Below are 9,863 nucleotides of genomic sequence, written 5' to 3' on the forward strand. Positions count from 1 at the left end.
CAAATTGTCCTCCACTGTCTAAATCGGAGCTTCCACCTTCTGGCTTTCGGCCTATAGTATCAGAAATTAAACTGCATTTGGCCTTCAACTTTGGTTACGGCCTACTAACGGTGTCTGCCCCTGTCTGGTGTTTGTCCTCAACTGAATAAAGCTGAGCTTCAACCTTCTGGCTCTCATTAAATGCTGTGTTTTTAAAAATTGGTGGTTTGGGCCTACTAACGGTGTCTGCCCCTCCCTGGTGTTTGCCCTCAACTGAATAAAGCTGAGCTTCCACCTTCTGGCTTTTGGCCTATAGTATCAGATATTAAACTGCATTTGGCCTTTAACTTTGGTTACGGCCTACTAACGGTGTCTGCCCCTGCCTGGTGTTTGTCCTCAACTGAATAAAGCTGAGCTTCAAACTTTTGGCTCTCATTAAGTGCTGTGTTTTTAAAAATTGGTGGTTAGGGCCTACTAACGGTGTCTGCCCCTCCCTGGTGTTTGCCCTCAACTGAATAAAGCTGAGCTTCCACCTTCTGGCTTTCGGCCTATAGTATCAGATATTAAACTGCATTTGGCCTTTAACTTTGGTTAGGGCCTACTAACGGTGTCTGCCCCTGCCTGGTGTTTGTCCTCAACTGAATAAAGCTGAGCTTCAACCTTCTGGCTCTCATTAAGTGCTGTGTTTTTAAAAATTGGTGGTTAGGGCCTACTAACGGTGTCTGCCCCTGCCTGGTGTTTGTCCTCAACTGAATAAAGCTGAGCTTCCACCTTCTGGCTTTTGGCCTATAGTATCAGATATTAAACTGCATTTGGCCTTTAACTTTGGTTACGGCCTACTAACGGTGTCTGCCCCTGCCTGGTGTTTGTCCTCAACTGACTAAAGCTGAGCTTCAAACTTTTGGCTCTCATTAAGTGCTGTGTTTTTAAAAATTGGTGGTTAGGGCCTACTAACGGTGTCTGCCCCTCCCTGGTGTTTGCCCTCAACTGAATAAAGCTGAGCTTCCACCTTCTGGCTTTCGGCCTATAGTATCAGATATTAAACAGCATTTGGCCTTTAACTTTGGTTACGGCCTACTGACGGTGTCTGCCCCTGCATGGTGTTTGTCCTCAACTGAATAAAGCTGAGCTTCAACCTTCTGGCTCTCATTAAGTGCTGTGTTTTTAAAAATTGGTGGTTAGGGCCTACTAACGGTGTCTGCCCCTGCCTGGTGTTTGTCCTCAACTGAATAAAGCTGAGCTTCCACCTTCTGTCTTTCGGCCTATAGTATCAGATATTAAACTGCATTTGGCCTTTAACTTTGGTTACGGCCTACTAACGGTGTCTGCCCCTGCCTGGTGTTTGTCCTCAACTGAATAAAGCTGAGCTTCAACCTTCTGGCTCTCATTAAGTGCTGTGTTTTTAAAAATTGGTGTTAGGGCCTACTAACGGTGTCTGCCCCTGCCTGGTGTTTGTCCTCAACTGAATAAAGCTGAGCTTCACCCTTCTGGCTCTCATTAAGTGCTGTGTTTTTAAAAATTGGTGGTTAGGGCCTACTAACGGTGTCTGCCCCTCCCTGGTGTTTGCCCTCAACTGAATAAAGCTGAGCTTCGACCTTCTGGCTTTCGGCCTATAGTATCAGATATTAAACTGCATTTGGCCTTTAACTTTGGTTACGGCCTACTAACGGTGTCTGCCCCTGCCTGGTGTTTGTCCTCAACTGAATAAAGCTGAGCTTCAACCTTCTGGCTCTCATTAAGTGCTGTGTTTTCAAAAATTGGTGGTTAGGGCCTACTAACGGTGTCTGCCCCTGCCTGGTGTTTGTCCTCAACTGAATAAAGCTGAGCTTCCACCTTCTGGCTTTTGGCCTATAGTATCAGATATTAAACTGCATTTGGCCTTTAACTTTGGTTACGGCCTACTAACGGTGTCTGCCCCTGCCTGGTGTTTGTCCTCAACTGAATAAAGCTGAGCTTCAACCTTCTGGCTCTCATTAAGTGCTGTGTTTTTAAAAATTGGTGGTTAGGGCCTACTAACGGTGTCTGCCCCTGCCTGGTGTTTGTCCTCAACTGAATAAAGCTGAGCTTCAACCTTCTGGCTCTCATTAAATGCTGTGTTTTTAAAAATTGGTGGTTAGGGCCTACTAACGGTGTCTGCCCCTCCCTGGTGTTTGCCCTCAACTGAATAAAGCTGAGCTTCGACCTTCTGGCTTTCGGCCTATAGTATCAGATATTAAACTGCATTTGGCCTTTAACTTTGGTTACGGCCTACTAACGGTGTCTGCCCCTGCCTGGTGTTTGTCCTCAACTGAATAAAGCTGAGCTTCAACCTTCTGGCTCTCATTAAGTGCTGTGTTTTTAAAAATTGGTGGTTAGGGCCTACTAACGGTGTCTGCCCCTGCCTGGTGTTTGTCCTCAACTGAATAAAGCTGAGCTTCATCCTTCTGGCTCTCATTAAGTGCTGTGTTTTAAAAAATTGGTGGTTAGGGCCTACTAATGATGTCTGCCCCTCCCTGGTGTTTGCCCTCAACTGAATACAGCTGAGCTTCCACCTTCTGGCTTTCGGCCTATAGTATCAGATATTAAACTGCATTTGGCCTTTTGCTTTGGTTACGGCCTACTATCGGTGTCTGCCCCTGCCTGGTGTTTGTCCTCAACTGAATAAAGCTGAGCTTCAACCTTCTGGCTCTCATTAAGTGCTGTGTTTTTAAAAATTGGTGGTTAGACCTACTAACGGTGTCTGCCCCTGCCTGGTGTTTGTCCTCAACTGAATAAAGCTGAGCTTCAACCTTCTGGCTCTCATTAAGTGCTGTGTTTTTAAAAATTGGTGGTTAGGGCCTACTAACGGTGTCTGCCCCTCCCTGGTGTTAGCCCTCAACTGAATAAAGCTGAGCTTCGACCTTCTGGCTTTCGGCCTATAGTATCAGATATTAAACTGCATTTGGCCTTTAACTTTGGTTACGGCCTACTAACGGTGTCTGCCCCTGCCTGGTGTTTGTCCTCAACTGAATAAAGCTGAGCTTCCACCTTCTGGCTTTTGGCCTATAGTATCAGATATTAAACTGCATTTGGCCTTTAACTTTGGTTACGGCCTACTAACGGTGTCTGCCCCTGCCTGGTGTTTGCCCTCAACTGAATAAAGCTGAGCTTCCACCTTCTGGCTTTCGGCCTATAGTATCAGATATTAAACTGCATTTGGCCTTTAACTTTGGTTACGGCCTACTAACGGTGTCTGCCCCTGCCTGGTGTTTGTCCTCAACTGAATAAAGCTGAGCTTCAACCTTCTGGCTCTCATTAAGTGCTGTGTTTTCAAAAATTGGTGGTTAGGGCCTACTAACGGTGTGTGCCCCTGCCAGGTGTTTGTCCTCAACTGAATAAAGCTGAGCTTCCACCTTCTGGCTTTTGGCCTATAGTATCAGATATTAAACTGCATTTGGCCTTTAACTTTGGTTACGGCCTACTAACGGTGTCTGCCCCTGCCTGGTGTTTGTCCTCAACTGAATAAAGCTGAGCTTCAACCTTCTGGCTCTCATTAAGTGCTGTGTTTTTAAAAATTGGTGGTTAGGGCCTACTAACGGTGTCTGCCCCTGCCTGGTGTTTGTCCTCAACTGAATAAAGCTGAGCTTCAACCTTCTGGCTCTCATTAAGTGCTGTGTTTTTAAAAATTGGTGGTTAGGGCCTACTAACGGTGTCTGCCCCTCCCTGGTGTTTGCCCTCAACTGAATAAAGGTGAGCTTCCACCTTCTGGCTTTCGGCCTATAGTATCAGATATTAAACTGCATTTGGCCTTTAACTTTGGTTACGGCCTACTAACGGTGTCTGCCCCTGCCTGGTGTTTGTCCTCAACTGAATAAAGCTGAGCTTCAACCTTCTGGCTCTCATTAAGTGCTGTGTTTTTAAAAATTGGTGGTTAGGGCCTTCTAACAGTGTCTGCCCCTCCCTGGTGTTTGCCCTCAACTGAATAAAGCTGAGCTTCCACCTTCTGGCTTTCGGACTATAGTATCAGATATTAAACTGCATTTGGCCTTTAACTTTGGTTAGGGCCTACTAACGGTGTCTGCCCCTGCCTGGTGTTTGTCCTCAACTGAATAAAGCTGAGCTTCAACCTTCTGGCTCTCATTAAGTTCTGTGTTTTTAAAAATTGGTGGTTAGGGCCTACTAACGCTGTCTGCCCCTCCCTGGTGTTTGCCCTCAACTGAATAAAGCTGAGCTTCCACCTTCTGGCTTTCGGCCTATAGTATCAGATATTAAACTACATTTGGCCTTTAACTTTGGTTACGGCCTACTAACGGTGTCTGCCCCTGCCTGGTGTTTGTCCTCAACTGAATAAAGCTGAGCTTCAACCTTCTGGCTCTCATTAAATGCTGTGTTTTTAAAAATTGGTGGTTAGGGCCTACTAACGGTGTCTGCCCCTGCCTGGTGTTTGTCCTCAACTGAATAAAGCTGAGCTTCCACCTTCTGGCTTTCGCCCTATAGTATCAGATATTAAACTGCATTTGGCCTTTAACTTTGGTTACGGCCTACTAACGGTGTCTGCCCCTGCCTGGTGTTTGTCCTCAACTGAATAAAGCTGAGCTTCAACCTTCTGGCTCTCATTAAGTGCTGTGTTTTTAAAAATTGGTGGATAGGGCCTACTAACGGTGTCTGCCCCTGCCTGGTGTTTGTCCTCAACTGAATAAAGCTGAGCTTCAACCTTCTGGCTCTCATTAAGTGCTGTGTTTTTAAAAATTGGTGGTTAGGGCCTACTAACGGTGTCTGCCCCTCCCTGGTGTTTGCCCTCAACTGAATAAAGCTGAGCTTCCACCTTCTGGCTTTCGGCCTATAGTATCAGATATTAAACTGCTTTTGGCCTTTAACTTTGGTTACGGCCTACTAACGGTGTCTGCCCCTGCCTGGTGTTTGTCCTCAACTGAATAAAGCTGAGCTTCAACCTTCTGGCTCTCATTAAGTGCTGTGTTTTTAAAAATTGGTGGTTAGAGCCTACTAACGATGTCTGCCCCTGCCTGGTGTTTGTCCTCAACTGAATAAAGCTGAGCTTCCACCTTCTGGCTTTCGGCCTATAGTATCAGATATTAAACTGCATTTGGCCTTTAACTTTGGTTACGGCCTACTAACGGTGTCTGCCCCTGCCTGGTGTTTGTCCTCAACTGAATAAAGCTGAGCTTCAACCTTCTGGCTCTCATTAAGTGCTGTGTTTTTAAAAATTGGTGGTTAGGGCCTACTAACGGTGTCTGCCCCTCCCTGGTGTTTGCCCTCAACTGAATAAAGCTGAGCTTCAACCTTCTGGCTCTCATTAAGTTCTGTGTTTTTAAAAATTGGTGGTTAGGGCCTACTAACGGTGTCTGCCCCTCCCTGGTGTTTGCCCTCAACTGAATAAAGCTGAGCTTCCACCTTCTGGCTTTCGGCCTATAGTATCAGATATTAAACTACATTTGGCCTTTAACTTTGGTTACGGCCTACTAACGATGTCTGCCCCTGCCTGGTGTTTGTCCTCAACTGAATAAAGCTGAGCTTCAACCTTCTGGCTCTCATTAAGTGCTGTGTTTTTAAAAATTGGTGGTTAGGGCCTACTAACGGTGTCTGCCCCTGCCTGGTGTTTGCCCTCAACTGAATAAAGCTGAGCTTTCACCTTCTGGCTTTCGGCCTATAGTATCAGATATTAAACTACATTTGGCCTTTAACTTTGGTTACGGCCTACTAACGCTGTCTGCCCCTCCCTGGTGTTTGCCCTCAACTGAATAAAGCTGAGCTTCCACCTTCTGGCTTTCGGCCTATAGTATCAGATATTAAACTACATTTGGCCTTTAACTTTGGTTACGGCCTACTAACGGTGTCTGCCCCTGCCTGGTGTTTGTCCTCAACTGAATAAAGCTGAGCTTCAACCTTCTGGCTCTCATTAAGTGCTGTGTTTTTAAAAATTGGTGGTTAGGGCCTACTAACGGTGTCTGCCCCTGCCTGGTGTTTGTCCTCAACTGAATAAAGCTGAGCTTCCACCTTCTGGCTTTCGCCCTATAGTATCAGATATTAAACTGCATTTGGCCTTTAACTTTGGTTACGGCCTACTAACGGTGTCTGCCCCTGCCTGGTGTTTGTCCTCAACTGAATAAAGCTGAGCTTCAACCTTATGGCTCTCATTAAGTGCTGTGTTTTTAAAAATTGGTGGATAGGGCCTACTAACGGTGTCTGCCCCTGCCTGGTGTTTGTCCTCAACTGAATAAAGCTGAGCTTCAACCTTCTGGCTCTCATTAAGTGCTGTGTTTTTAAAAATTGGTGGTTAGGGCCTACTAACGGTGTCTGCCCCTCCCTGGTGTTTGCCCTCAACTGAATAAAGCTGAGCTTCCACCTTCTGGCTTTCGGCCTATAGTATCAGATATTAAACTGCATTTGGCCTTTAATTTTGGTTACGGCCTACTAACGGTGTCTGCCCCTGCCTGGTGTTTGTCCTCAACTGAATAAAGCTGAGCTTCAACCTTCTGGCTCTCATTAAGTGCTGTGTTTTTAAAAATTGGTGGATAGGGCCTACTAACGGTGTCTGCCCCTGCCTGGTGTTTGTCCTCAACTGAATAAAGCTGAGCTTCAACCTTCTGGCTCTCATTAAGTGCTGTGTTTTTAAAAATTGGTGGTTAGGGCCTACTAACGGTGTCTGCCCCTCCCTGGTGTTTGCCCTCAACTGAATAAAGCTGAGCTTCCACCTTCTGGCTTTCGGCCTATAGCATCAGATATTAAACTGCATTTGGCCTTTAACTTTGGTTACGGCCTACTAACGGTGTCTGCCCCTGCCTGGTGTTTGTCCTCAACTGAATAAAGCTGAGCTTCAACCTTCTGGCTCTCATTAAGTGCTGTGTTTTTAAAAATTGGTGGATAGGGCCTACTAACGGTGTCTGCCCCTGCCTGGTGTTTGTCCTCAACTGAATAAAGCTGAGCTTCAACCTTCTGGCTCTCATTAAGTGCTGTGTTTTTAAAAATTGGTGGTTAGGGCCTACTAACGGTGTCTGCCCCTCCCTGGTGTTTGCCCTCAACTGAATAAAGCTGAGCTTCCACCTTCTGGCTTTCGGCCTATAGTATCAGATATTAAACTGCATTTGGCCTTTAACTTTGGTTACGGCCTACTAACGGTGTCTGCCCCTGCCTGGTGTTTGTCCTCAACTGAATAAAGCTGAGCTTCAACCTTCTGGCTCTCATTAAGTGCTGTGTTTTTAAAAATTGGTGGATAGGGCCTACTAACGGTGTCTGCCCCTGCCTGGTGTTTGTCCTCAACTGAATAAAGCTGAGCTTCAACCTTCTGGCTCTCATTAAGTGCTGTGTTTTTAAAAATTGGTGGTTAGGGCCTACTAACGGTGTCTGCCCCTCCCTGGTGTTTGCCCTCAACTGAATAAAGCTGAGCTTCCACCTTCTGGCTTTCGGCCTATAGTATCAGATATTAAACTGCATTTGGCCTTTAACTTTGGTTACGGCCTACTAACGGTGTCTGCCCCTGCCTGGTGTTTGTCCTCAACTGAATAAAGCTGAGCTTCAACCTTCTGGCTCTCATTAAGTGCTGTGTTTTTAAAAATTGGTGGTTAGAGCCTACTAACGATGTCTGCCCCTGCCTGGTGTTTGTCCTCAACTGAATAAAGCTGAGCTTCCACCTTCTGGCTTTCGGCCTATAGTATCAGATATTAAACTGCATTTGGCCTTTAACTTTGGTTACGGTCTACTAACGGTGTCTGCCCCTGCCTGGTGTTTGTCCTCAACTGAATAAAGCTGAGCTTCAACCTTCTGGCTCTCATTAAGTGCTGTGTTTTTTAAAATTGGTGGTTAGGGCCTACTAACGATGTCTGCCCCTGCCTGGTGTTTGTCCTCAACTGAATAAAGCTGAGCTTCAACCTTCTGGCTCTCATTAAGTGCTGTGTTTTTAAAAATTGGTGGATAGGGCCTACTAACGGTGTCTGCCCCTGCCTGGTGTTTGTCCTCAACTGAATAAAGCTGAGCTTCAACCTTCTGGCTCTCATTAAGTGCTGTGTTTTTAAAAATTGGTGGTTAGGGCCTACTAACGGTGTCTGCCCCTCCCTGGTGTTTGCCCTCAACTGAATAAAGCTGAGCTTCCACCTTCTGGCTTTCGGCCTATAGTATCAGATATTAAACTGCATTTGGCCTTTAACTTTGGTTACGGCCTACTAACGGTGTCTGCCCCTGCCTGGTGTTTGTCCTCAACTGAATAAAGCTGAGCTTCAACCTTCTGGCTCTCATTAAGTGCTGTGTTTTTAAAAATTGGTGGTTAGAGCCTACTAACGATGTCTGCCCCTGCCTGGTGTTTGTCCTCAACTGAATAAAGCTGAGCTTCCACCTTCTGGCTTTCGGCCTATAGTATCAGATATTAAACTGCATTTGGCCTTTAACTTTGGTTACGGTCTACTAACGGTGTCTGCCCCTGCCTGGTGTTTGTCCTCAACTGAATAAAGCTGAGCTTCAACCTTCTGGCTCTCATTAAGTGCTGTGGTTTTTAAAATTGGTGGTTAGGGCCTACTAACGATGTCTGCCCCTGCCTGGTGTTTGTCCTCAACTGAAAAAAGCTGAGCTTCAACCTTCTGGCTCTCATTAAGTGCTGTGTTTTTAAAAATTGGTGGATAGGGCCTACTAACGGTGTCTGCCCCTGCCTGGTGTTTGTCCTCAACTGAATAAAGCTGAGCTTCAACCTTCTGGCTCTCTTTAAGTGCTGTGTTTTTAAAAATTGGTGGTTAGGGCCTACTAACGGTGTCTGCCCCTCCCTGGTGTTTGCCCTCAACTGAATAAAGCTGAGCTTCCACCTTCTGGCTTTCGGCCTATAGTATCAGATATTAAACTGCATTTGGCCTTTAACTTTGGTTACGGCCTACTAACGGTGTCTGCCCCTGCCTGGTGTTTGTCCTCAACTGAATAAAGCTGAGCTTCAACCTTCTGGCTCTCATTAAATGCTGTGTTTTTAAAAATTGGTGGTTAGGGCCTACTAACGGTGTCTGCCCCTGCCTGGTGTTTGTCCTCAACTGAATAAAGCTGAGCTTCCACCTTCTGGCTTTCGCCCTATAGTATCAGATATTAAACTGCATTTGGCCTTTAACTTTGGTTACGGCCTACTAACGGTGTCTGCCCCTGCCTGGTGTTTGTCCTCAACTGAATAAAGCTGAGCTTCAACCTTCTGGCTCTCATTAAGTGCTGTGTTTTTAAAAATTGGTGGATAGGGCCTACTAACGGTGTCTGCCCCTGCCTGGTGTTTGTCCTCAACTGAATAAAGCTGAGCTTCAACCTTCTGGCTCTCATTAAGTGCTGTGTTTTAAAAAATTGGTGGTTAGGGCCTACTAACGGTGTCTGCCCCTCCCTGGTGTTTGCCCTCAACTGAATAAAGCTGAGCTTCCACCTTCTGGCTTTCGGCCTATAGTATCAGATATTAAACTGCATTTGGCCTTTAACTTTGGTTACGGCCTACTAACGGTGTCTGCCCCTGCCTGGTGTTTGTCCTCAACTGAATAAAGCTGAGCTTCAACCTTCTGGCTCTCATTAAGTGCTGTGTTTTTAAAAATTGGTGGTTAGAGCCTACTAACGATGTCTGCCCCTGCCTGGTGTTTGTCCTCAACTGAATAAAGCTGAGCTTCCACCTTCTGGCTTTCGGCCTATAGTATCAGATATTAAACTGCATTTGGCCTTTAACTTTGGTTACGGCCTACTAACGGTGTCTGCCCCTGCCTGGTGTTTGTCCTCAACTGAATAAAGCTGAGCTTCAACCTTCTGGCTGTCATTAAGTGCTGTGTTTTTAAAAATTGGTGGTTAGGGCCTACTAACGGTGTCTGCCCCTCCCTGGTGTTTGCCCTCAACTGAATAAAGCTGAGCTTCAACCTTCTGGCTCTCATTAAGTTCTGTGTTTTTAAAAATTGGTGGTTAGGGCCTACTAA

This window comes from Ranitomeya variabilis, chromosome 2 (genome assembly GCF_051348905.1).
Source record: "Ranitomeya variabilis isolate aRanVar5 chromosome 2, aRanVar5.hap1, whole genome shotgun sequence".
In the NCBI taxonomy this organism is placed as follows: Eukaryota; Metazoa; Chordata; class Amphibia; order Anura; family Dendrobatidae; genus Ranitomeya; species Ranitomeya variabilis.